Below are 10,257 nucleotides of genomic sequence, written 5' to 3'. Positions count from 1 at the left end.
TCTTGCATAGTGGTATGAAACTCACATCATCACAGCAGAGTCACATAATGTACTGTGACTTTTATGTCCTTTGCAAAACTGGGCGTGGCCAATGCATCCTGCCCATGGGCCGAGAATTGGGTAGCCCTGTTCTTGCATGAGCTAAGTATATTATTATTATTATGGTTCATCAAACTGTCAGTCAGATGATTAGCCTGGATTTGGCATTTTTTATCTATCTATCAAGTTCTTTCCAAGCTTAGCATTGCCACATATCAGAAAGGCATGAGTTACGGATGGCTACATTAAAAGAGCTCTATTTATCATTCTAGGACCTACAGATATACACACAACATATGTAAATAGGTAGTAGCAAAGAAATAAGCTTAAACTGCTATCATATCTATATCTTGTAGTGGCTTAATCAATACTAAGGGTTTTCAACCAAATGTTGAACTTTTCTTTGAACTTTTCTTTAAGATTGGAAATGTTTAATCCTGATACCTCAAATGAAGAAATCCAAGTTCATCTGAGAAAGGTAAGTGTTATGACTAATTCAAAATTATAATCCTTATTCACATATTGAAAGATTAGAAATTCCTTTTTGAGTTAATCGTCAGTTTTTAGTTGGAAGTAGCCATGTGTGAGTGACTTTCTGTGTGTGACTAAGCCTCCAGTCTGTCTATAAACAATTGTTCAGATTGGCACAAAGTAGCTACTATCTCACATACTGCAATAACTACAAAAATCAATTGGCTTCATATCTGGAGGACATCAGGTTAGCAAAGTTAAATTAATACATGAATACTATTAAGCCATGACAATATAATTTGATTTTGGCTTTGCAATTTATAAACTGTTAGTCTCTCTTGACATACAGTATATTAGTACATTGCTCTAAGCAAAACCATTCACATCGAAAGAGAGTGAATTGTAGGATTCAGATTTAGGAAACCCTCTGTAGTCCTACTAGATTACAGAGCTCATGGGCACGTTTTGGGACTGTCACACATTCTTAATGCCACTTTACTCACACGGTTATTAAAGGGATAAAAATAAGGAAGTCCCCCTCCAACATCTGTCGCCTTGAGATCCTAGAAGAGAAGATGAATACCAGTGCAGATAAGTGAGTAAGGTTTAGCGTAAAATACCATCTAAGTGCATATTAAGCTAAGGTAATCAAAAGTAGATTGTCTTTATATTTAAACAAGAGGAATAAACAATGACTTCCTAAGTATTGAAACTGTTGCTGTTGCAGCCTACCTTGTTGTTGGGATAACTCTGGTCACAGAGAGATCTTTAATTTTCATGCTGAATTTTTCCTGATTGAAAATAAGACATTTTGTCATTGCCTACCACCCTTATCTTAAATTCCACTTTTGCAGCCATAGTCAAACTGCTGAGATGCATTGGATTGTGTGTGCTTCCGTAGAATAGAATAGAATAGAATAGAATAGTGGGGTAGGGTAGGGTAGGGCAGGGCAGGGCAGATAGGGTAGAGTAGAGTTGAATTGAATTGAATTTTATTGGCCAAGTGTGGTTGGACACACAACGAATTTATCTTAGTGCACATGTTCTCAGTGTACATTAAAAAAAAGATACGTTTGTCAAGAATCATAAGATACAACACTTAAAGATAGTCCGGGTACAAATAAGCAATCAAATCATATTAGGAATAAATCAATATAAATTATAAGGATACAAGCAATAAAGTTACCATCATACAGTCATTTGTGGGGAGGAGATGGGTGATGGGAACAATGAGAAAATTAATAGTAGTGCAGACTTAGTAAATAGTCTGACAGTGTTGAGGGAATTATTTGTTTGGCAACATAGGGGTTGAAGCAGTTTGTGTGGTCATGTTCTAGTATGAGTAGCAATACCTAAGCATTTGAATCAACCAGGCGGATGCATCTTGCTATTAGATGCAGGTAGTAGAACTGGTAATTACAGCTATTCATTTAGAGATCATTCAAAGTTACAAAGACATTGGAAAAAAATACTTATGACTGGCCGGTTCACTTACAACTGTTGTAACATCCCCATGGTCATATAATCAAATTTAAGATGCTTAATTTTATGACAGTTGTAGTGTCCCAGGGTCCTGTGACCACCATTTGTGATGTTAGGAAAAGATCTGCCCAGCTTCTGAAAGGCAAAGTCAACAGGAAAAGCTGTATTCACTTAGCAATCATGCTATTTATTCATTCATTCATTCATTCATTCATTCATTCATTCATTCATTCATTCATTCATTCATTCAATCAAAAATTTAATCAAAAATGTATTAGATAACAGATCTAATTGAATCATTTGAGATGAGTACTCCAAGGTTCTTGACAGAGTGAGGGTCCTCTACAAGGTTGTATCTACCCAGCTTGTATTTTGTATTCTGATTTTTTTTTACTTACTTAAGAGCCGAGGTGGGGCAGTGCGTAGAGTGCAGTACTGCATGCCACAAAATCTGACTGCTAGATCTGCAGGTCAGTGGTTCAAATCTCATCACCAACTCAAGGTTGATTCAGTCTTCCATCCTTCCGTGGTGGGTAAAATGAGGACCCGGATTGTGGGGGCAATATGCTGGCTCTATTAAAAAGTGCTATTGCTAACATGTTGTAAGCCACTCTGAGTCTAAGGAGAAGGGCGTCATTAAAAAAAAATTCGAATAAATAAATAAATAAAATTTTAAAATATGCTTACCAGCCTAACACCAGTGGCAGTAATAGTAATAGTAATAGTAATAGTAATAGTAATAGTAATAGTAATAGTAATAGTAATAGTAATAGTAATAGCAATAACAATAATAATAATAATAATAATAATAATAATAATAATGTTGGTTATGTCCTATAAAGCCCTTCATGGCATCGGACCAGAATCCCATCGACCAGTTAGGTTCCACAGAGTTGGCCTTCTCCAGGTCCCATCAACTAAACAATGCCATTTGGCGGGACCCAGGGGAAGAGCTTTCTCTGTGGTGGCCCCGGCCCTCTGGAACTAACTCCCCCCAGATATCAGAGTTGCCTCCACCCTCCTTGCCTTTCGTAAGCTCCTTAAAACCCACCTCTGTCGTCAGGCATGGGGGGAATTGAGATATTCCCTTCCCCCTAGGCTTATAAAAAATTTATGCATAGTATGTCTGTATGAATGATTGGTTTCTTAAATTGGGGTTTCTTTTTAAATTAACTTAAATATTAATTTGTTTATATTGTTTTATTACTGTTGTTAGCCGCCCCGAGTCTACGGAGAGGGATGGCATACAAATTTGATTAATAAAAAATAATACATAAAATAAATAATAGTAATATCAGATGTGACTCATTTAACAAGCGTAATGTTTAGCATGACTCTACCAGAGGCTAAATTGCTTGGAGAACTCTGACTTTGCTCCAGATCAGATGCTCTGAGACCTAAAATGACATACAACTTCACTGCCTTCTTGATTGATCTCTGGAGAACACTTTAAGTCAGGAAAAGCATAGGCGATTGTCTTCCTGTTGTCTTTTCCACACACACCTGTGCAGTTGACTCTGACCTTGCTCAGCTAAGTGTCTATTTTTCTCCCTTCCCGTGAGACTTGGTTCTCTTCCTGCTGAGCATGATGAAAGGAGAAGAATGGGTGTCTTCTCAATGTATCTGGAGGACATGAAAACTAAGAGGCAATAGAGTCAGCAGGAGCATCCTGGCATTGCCAGAAATAGCCCTTCATTGGCTATTAGAAGCAAGTTTATAAACCGTTCTTAACACAATTACAGTGTATGGCACAATGTGATATCTCATGATATGATATGTCATGAAACAATGTGATCTGTCCTTGCTCAGTAACACTAGGTGCTGATAGACAATTTCAAGTCCCTGACAGTTCTTTGTGCTTAATTGTTTAATCCAGATTAGATTAAATACACAGCCTTCAAATGCATAACATTTGTTTAGAAAAGGTTATGTAAAACTACCCCAGGTTATGTTTTGAATTTTAATTGCTCAAATAGTTTTCTTACTCTATTATTATTCTTTTTTTAAAAAAAAAAACCATAATGACTTCATCATACATCATCTATACATCATCTATAGCACCCATGATACTTTTAGCTATTATCAGTTTTTAATTTTGATTTAAAATCTGCTACAAGATCACTTTATCTGGCAAGTGCTGATATATGTCCTTTATTTTGGAAGTCCAGTGTCTTCTAAATGTGCTACTACTATTGTAGCACATTATTTTAGAAATATATGTTAAAACTTGGATGGCTTTTTTTTTTTACAGCAGGGCAATTTCTACTGTCTTGAGTAATAAATATTGACAAATATTGTCAGTGCAACCGTAGAATGGTTTTTAAGAAAATACTAGTCTGGTCTTACCATTTTAAGTGTCTCTTTTCTTCTTTAGTGGATTCAGCTATATTTTTATCTTCATTTTTAGATTAAGCTATTTATTTATTTATTTATTTATTTATTTACTTACTTACTTACTTACTTACTTACTTACTTACTTACTTACTTACTTATTCAATTTTTATGCCGCCCTTCTCCTTAGACTCAGGGCGACTTACAACATGTTAGCAATAGCACTTTTTAACAGAGCCAGCCTATTGCCCCCACAATCCGGGTCCTCATTTTACCCACCTCGGAAGGATGGAAGGCTGAGTCAACCTTGAGCCGGTGATGAGATTTGAACCGCTGACCTTCAGATCTACAGTCAGCTTCAGTGGCCTGCAGTACAGCACTCTACCTGCTGCGCCACCCCGGCTCATTAGAGATAATGTTATTTATAGGTTGTTCATATACAGTATATTGTTAATAATATTTGGAGTCCTTTGTCAACTCTAGCATCACAACAAGCTATGTATTATACCTTCATGTTATATTTTCACTATTCACTTCCTTACTGATTTCTGGAACTATCATGCTAGAGAAAAAACTTCAGATTACAGTACATGATTAATTTATAATGAATAGTGCAAAGGAAAGGATTGCCTCTGTACATATACTGTATTTTGGTCTAACGTACAAATCATTTATTTGTATATACTCCCTTGATGAAATTATATTAGGGAGCGGTTCTCTAACATACTTTGAGGCTGATGTGAAGTCCAAACCCAACCACAAGGTAAGTGATTGGTTTCAGCCTCTTGGCCACCCACTTTGTTTGTGTAATATTAATGAAGAGGGTGAGACCTGAGGTGTCTACATTTTAAAAAATGCCAGGGACCACAAACTTTAACCCAAAGTGCTCTCATTGGTGAATATGGTAGACACAACCGAGGATATATCAACAAAGATTTTACTGAAATGGGGAAGGAAGGAAGGAAGGAAGGAAGGAAGGAAGGAAGGATCTTTAGGTTGTTCTGAAGACTTTTTTTGGAGAGGGAGCTCCAAAGGATTCACATTAAACTGATGGGAGCAAAAAAAAAGAAGAATTTATTATACAAAGGATACCTTGCACAGTTGTGGCTGTATTTGCAAGTTCGTCTAATTTGATGCAGCCTCCAGGAGAATATCAGAATCTCTGTTATTTACTTGTATTCTGTTGATGGAAATAAAAGGAAAGAGGATATCAAAGGAAAAAGAAGAGTTATAAATACAGTTCCCCTAAGTGCCTAAATTCTTGTAATGGTATAACATTGCCTCATAAAGCGTAGCCATGGTGATAAGGTGAATAAATGAAATTTGGCTTTTCCTTCAGCAAAAGAAATCAAATAAGCAAGAAAACCAAAGCCATTGCCATGTGATTATGTTAATACAATGGCAAAACATGTTGGTTTCCTCATATTTACCGTATTTTTCAGAGTATAAGACGCACCAGAATGTAAGACGCACCTTAGTTTTGGGGGATGAAAATAGGGAAAAGATTCTGCTTACCAGGTATTCATCTGGGTAGCATCCTTAGTTTGTCAGCTTAAGCACATTATTTTATCCCCTGGTTAAGGGCTTAAAAAATTATTCTGAGAGAGTAACAATGAAAGAGTTTGAAAGCCAGCAAAAGCTGGGAACATTATTAGCACTTGGAAATAAATAGTCTGAGCAAGTAGAGCAATGGAAAAAACCCTGCAAAGGCTTAGGGCTTGGAAATCATTCTTTGCAGAGAGTAACAATGAAAGAGCTTGGGTATATTAATAGCACCTGGTTAGGGCTGGAAAGAAACACCTGGAGCAACCCCCCACCAAAGACAAAGTTTGGAATACATTCTTGCAAGAGAGTAACAATGAAAGAGTTTGCAAGCTGGTAAAAGCTGGGAACATTGTTAGCACCTGGTTAGGGCTGGAAATAAACATTTGGAGCAAACAGAGAATGAAAGAGAAAAAAAATCAAAGATAGCACTTGGAAAACATTATTCGCAGAGAAAAACAATGAAAGAGCCTGCAAGGTAAGAGCTGGGAAGATTGTTAGCAGCTAGTTAGGGCTGGGGAAAAAGCTACATTCAGAGTATAAGATGCACCCTAATTATCAGCCTCTTTTAGGGAGGAAAATGATGCGTCTTAGACACCGACAAATACGGTACCTTATGCCTGGAAACAAGCATAGTGGTTTAATTTAGGGTTTTCACATTAAACCTTCCCTCTGTGTAGGTTGCCTGGTTACACAGCAATCTTTTTTTTTTGTTTCAAGATTGGCAAAGGTTTGCTGAATTGTGTAATTTGAATAAGATCTAACAAATCCTCCTCCTATACAGGATAGGTTTAATGGAAATTGTCCTCATTTTGTCTATTGTTCTGCCTACTTTTCATGTGATTGCTAATCTGAGTCAGTTTTTCTACCTTTTTTCCTCTCTTCCTGATAGGAGTAAGTCTAGTTGCTAGAGTTTAACTAGTTGCCTATGTCGATAACATATTTCCTGTAAACGAATGCCTTTTATAGTTATTAATTCACTAATCATTACTCATTTTTTTTGTTGCTCCCATGAACGCTTGTATCACAATGAGAATGCTTCAACAGGTTGAATTCAGGGCACTTGGATACTAGCAGTGAGCAACAATAAAAACAATGTCCAGCTGGCAGATATGCTAGGGACCAACCTAAATTCTCTGACTACTGTGGAGCTTATCAATCTTGTTTCCCACATATAGGAGCTGGACTCAAAGAAAGGAATTCATACTTTTTGTTCTGTCTATGGCTACCAAAATTTGGATTTCTAAAACGACTCTTGAATTGCAAGCTGAGCTGGTTACAATGGATGCTTTTGATGGACTTGGAATAACTAAGTTGAAGATGTCTGATGTTTCTTCAGGTGAGATATGGACATGATGGTAACTTTTAGAGTGCTCTATCTTTAGAGATGGTTTAGATCAGTGGTTCCCAAACTTTTTTGGGCCATATGCCACCTAAGCACCTCTACAATCCTGATGCCCCCCCCCCCGTGACATATAATTCTTTCTATTCAAAAAGTCAGGCCCTTAATTTAGTTTAAACAAGGTTCCAATTGCCCCCATTAAAAATCAAATTATGCCCCTATGGGATGTGGGCCCCATGTTGGGAACTGGTTTAGATTGTTTTTTCATAGTTGCTCAGATTGGGTGGGTGGAGCTCCTTGTCCTGAGGAAAAGCGGCCATTTTGTATCTAAAGACTAAGCAGAAATGGATAAACAACAGGAGTTAAATTATCTTCTACCATGTATTTGTTATCCACATATTTGTCTCAGTTAATTGTATCATATTACAGAAATGATTTTTTATAATAAATTATGTATCTTTATCTGTGTTTTTATTTGTTATTTTAAAGGATTTTTTAAAAAATTGGCTAACTATAGAGAGGGTTTCTGTCAGTTTCAAAAACTGCATAAAAGACAACATTCTTTTTAGCTTCTTTTTCCATTCCAGTCCTGTGAGCAGAAAAAATTCTTCCATCTGAAAAAGTTTTATTTCTATGTAGGTTCTTAAATATACGCCACTATCGAACAATTTGATTATTTTATTGCACTCAAAAGTAACATCTCATCCTCCAAATTTCAGTCATCAGGTTGGAACTCCAGTGTCCAAAATGCAGTTGACTATTGCGTAAGGTATAAAAAACTCATTCATCTGGATGATGAAGATATATGTACATTTGCAAATGAAAAAGGGAAAAAAACAAATGTAGAAAATTTCCATAATTCAATAGCCTCTATTGTCGATATAATTTAGACAAAATTTCTAACTCCTCGAATTTAAATTGCCCTTATACAATTCAATGGCAGTTTTTATCATATTTAACATCTTTCTTGTTCAGTTTTCTTTATGAGCAAGGTACTCATTTAAAGAGTATCAGTACTATAAAAATAAAATATTAATGTTTGTAAATGCAAATGCAAAATACAAATTTACCCCTGATTTGATCCATATTTACTGGGATTCTATTTACTAGGAACTGGTAATGGAAAATATGAAGCCTTTGTTGACATTATCTTTGATTTATATTGGTCAGAAAGTATGGCATATTAAAAAAAATAGCCATTAAAGAAAGCCAAAAAAGAAATCCAGCTTTTGTCAGCATCTGATGTTTGTCCGACTGGACATATTTAGCTCATCAGTCCAGATTGTTGCTTTTATAAAGTCTGAGCTGCAACAGTTGGGAATGGATCAAACACAAACAATGCAGAAGGCAAATACTTTGTCTGGCACAAATAGGTTGCTGGACTCCCAAAAAAGCGGTCTGTGATGAAATCTTGGTAATATGGAGCCTCCCCAAAGCGAACCATGATGTTTGCTGCTCAGGATCATGGTTCCGAGATCAGGCCAATTCATTTCAGAATAATAAGACCAAGTCTTTTTCTTCCTACTAATCGCTTTAACTCTAAAGATCTTCCAGTGCTAATTATGTAATTGCTTGTACTCTAAACTGGATGCATCTCTCATTGGACGTGGGTTGAGCTGGTGAATCTCCATGTTTATAGAAATATGACCCCTGGGATCATGTTTAGCTTTCTTTGCTAAAGCAAAACAAACAGAACAAAACAACGCAACAATCTTTACTGCATTTCTAATAATTTTATAGCTAACTTTTCCAATATGTTTTGCACAGTAACATTGTTGATTATTGAATCAGACCATGTTATCAGCTCTTCTTCTGCCTTTTCGTCTTTTCTCTAGTACAGTATAGATGTCCAGGAAAAATGAAGACATGACCTCCTTTTTATCTTTATATCTTCCTTCCAGCAGGCATAGCCTTTATATTATCTGGCTTTTTGAGTTTGTGTGTGTTTTTGGACTTTTTCTTTTCTCTTTAGAACAGTAGTCATTCAACTTTCATGTATTGTGAATTATCTGCTTCTTTCCTTACCTTGTCTGTCAACAGTCTTGACAGCCCAAATTTGTGTTATTTAATTTGTTTCCAGCAGTCATTTTCAATCCACTCCATGCAAATCTATGATCACTGTAGTCTGCATATCACATGACATGTCATACATTTCTATGCTGAAATTTGGAAAATGTTGATTCTATATTATTGCTAGCACATGTTCTTTTAAAAAAAGATTTCTTGGAGATAGAGTATGATTTGAAAAACCAGTAATTTCATATACACATAGACTTAACCTTTTCCTAGTTTTTACTATAATTTTTGTTAAACCGTTACTATTTTATTGTATCATTTTATTTACCTACCTTTCTGAGCAGATTGGATGAGACAATGTCTCTAGGTTCATAAATAACATTAAATTTTACATGCATAAAACTACCCATTACAGTTTAACACAGGAGCAATGCAATCTTTATCTGGCCCAGAGAAGACTTTTTCTTTTAAATTTAGTTTGTAAGAGTCACAGGGACATTGTGATAATGTAATAATTATCAGAGGGAGATAAGGCAACATTTCAGAGCTCAGTTTTTAGAGGGATGATATTTCTTGACAAAATAGAAATGGAGGGTACAAATATTTTACCCCCTTTTAAATATCCTGGGGTTTGGGGTGTGACATAATCGGGGTTTGGCTTTTGGCTACAGATTTCTTATTACTGGGTTAACATTATGAGGGTTAATATTATGTGAAAAGCGATTCAGTATGGGCCAGGGGTGGGTCCTAACTTACCTCGTTGCTGGTTCACTTCCTCCCATGCCGTGCAGGTACACCTCGTGGAAGTGCACATGCGCAGTGCCCCCCCCCCCAAATAATTTCTTTTTTTTAAGAGGTGAGAACAAGATGGCAACCGCATTCACAGTGCCAGAAACTCAGCTTCAACACGGGCTCAAAATAAATAAATAAAAATTAAATTAATTTTTTTTAAAAGATGGCAGAGCCCAATGACCGGCCCCGACTGAACTGATTCTGTGATGTCATCATGACATCACCAGTGGGCAAACTGGTCT

Source organism: Erythrolamprus reginae, chromosome 3 (assembly GCF_031021105.1).
Source record: "Erythrolamprus reginae isolate rEryReg1 chromosome 3, rEryReg1.hap1, whole genome shotgun sequence".
Lineage (NCBI taxonomy): Eukaryota > Metazoa > Chordata > Lepidosauria > Squamata > Dipsadidae > Erythrolamprus > Erythrolamprus reginae.
This window is presented reverse-complemented; position numbering follows the sequence as displayed.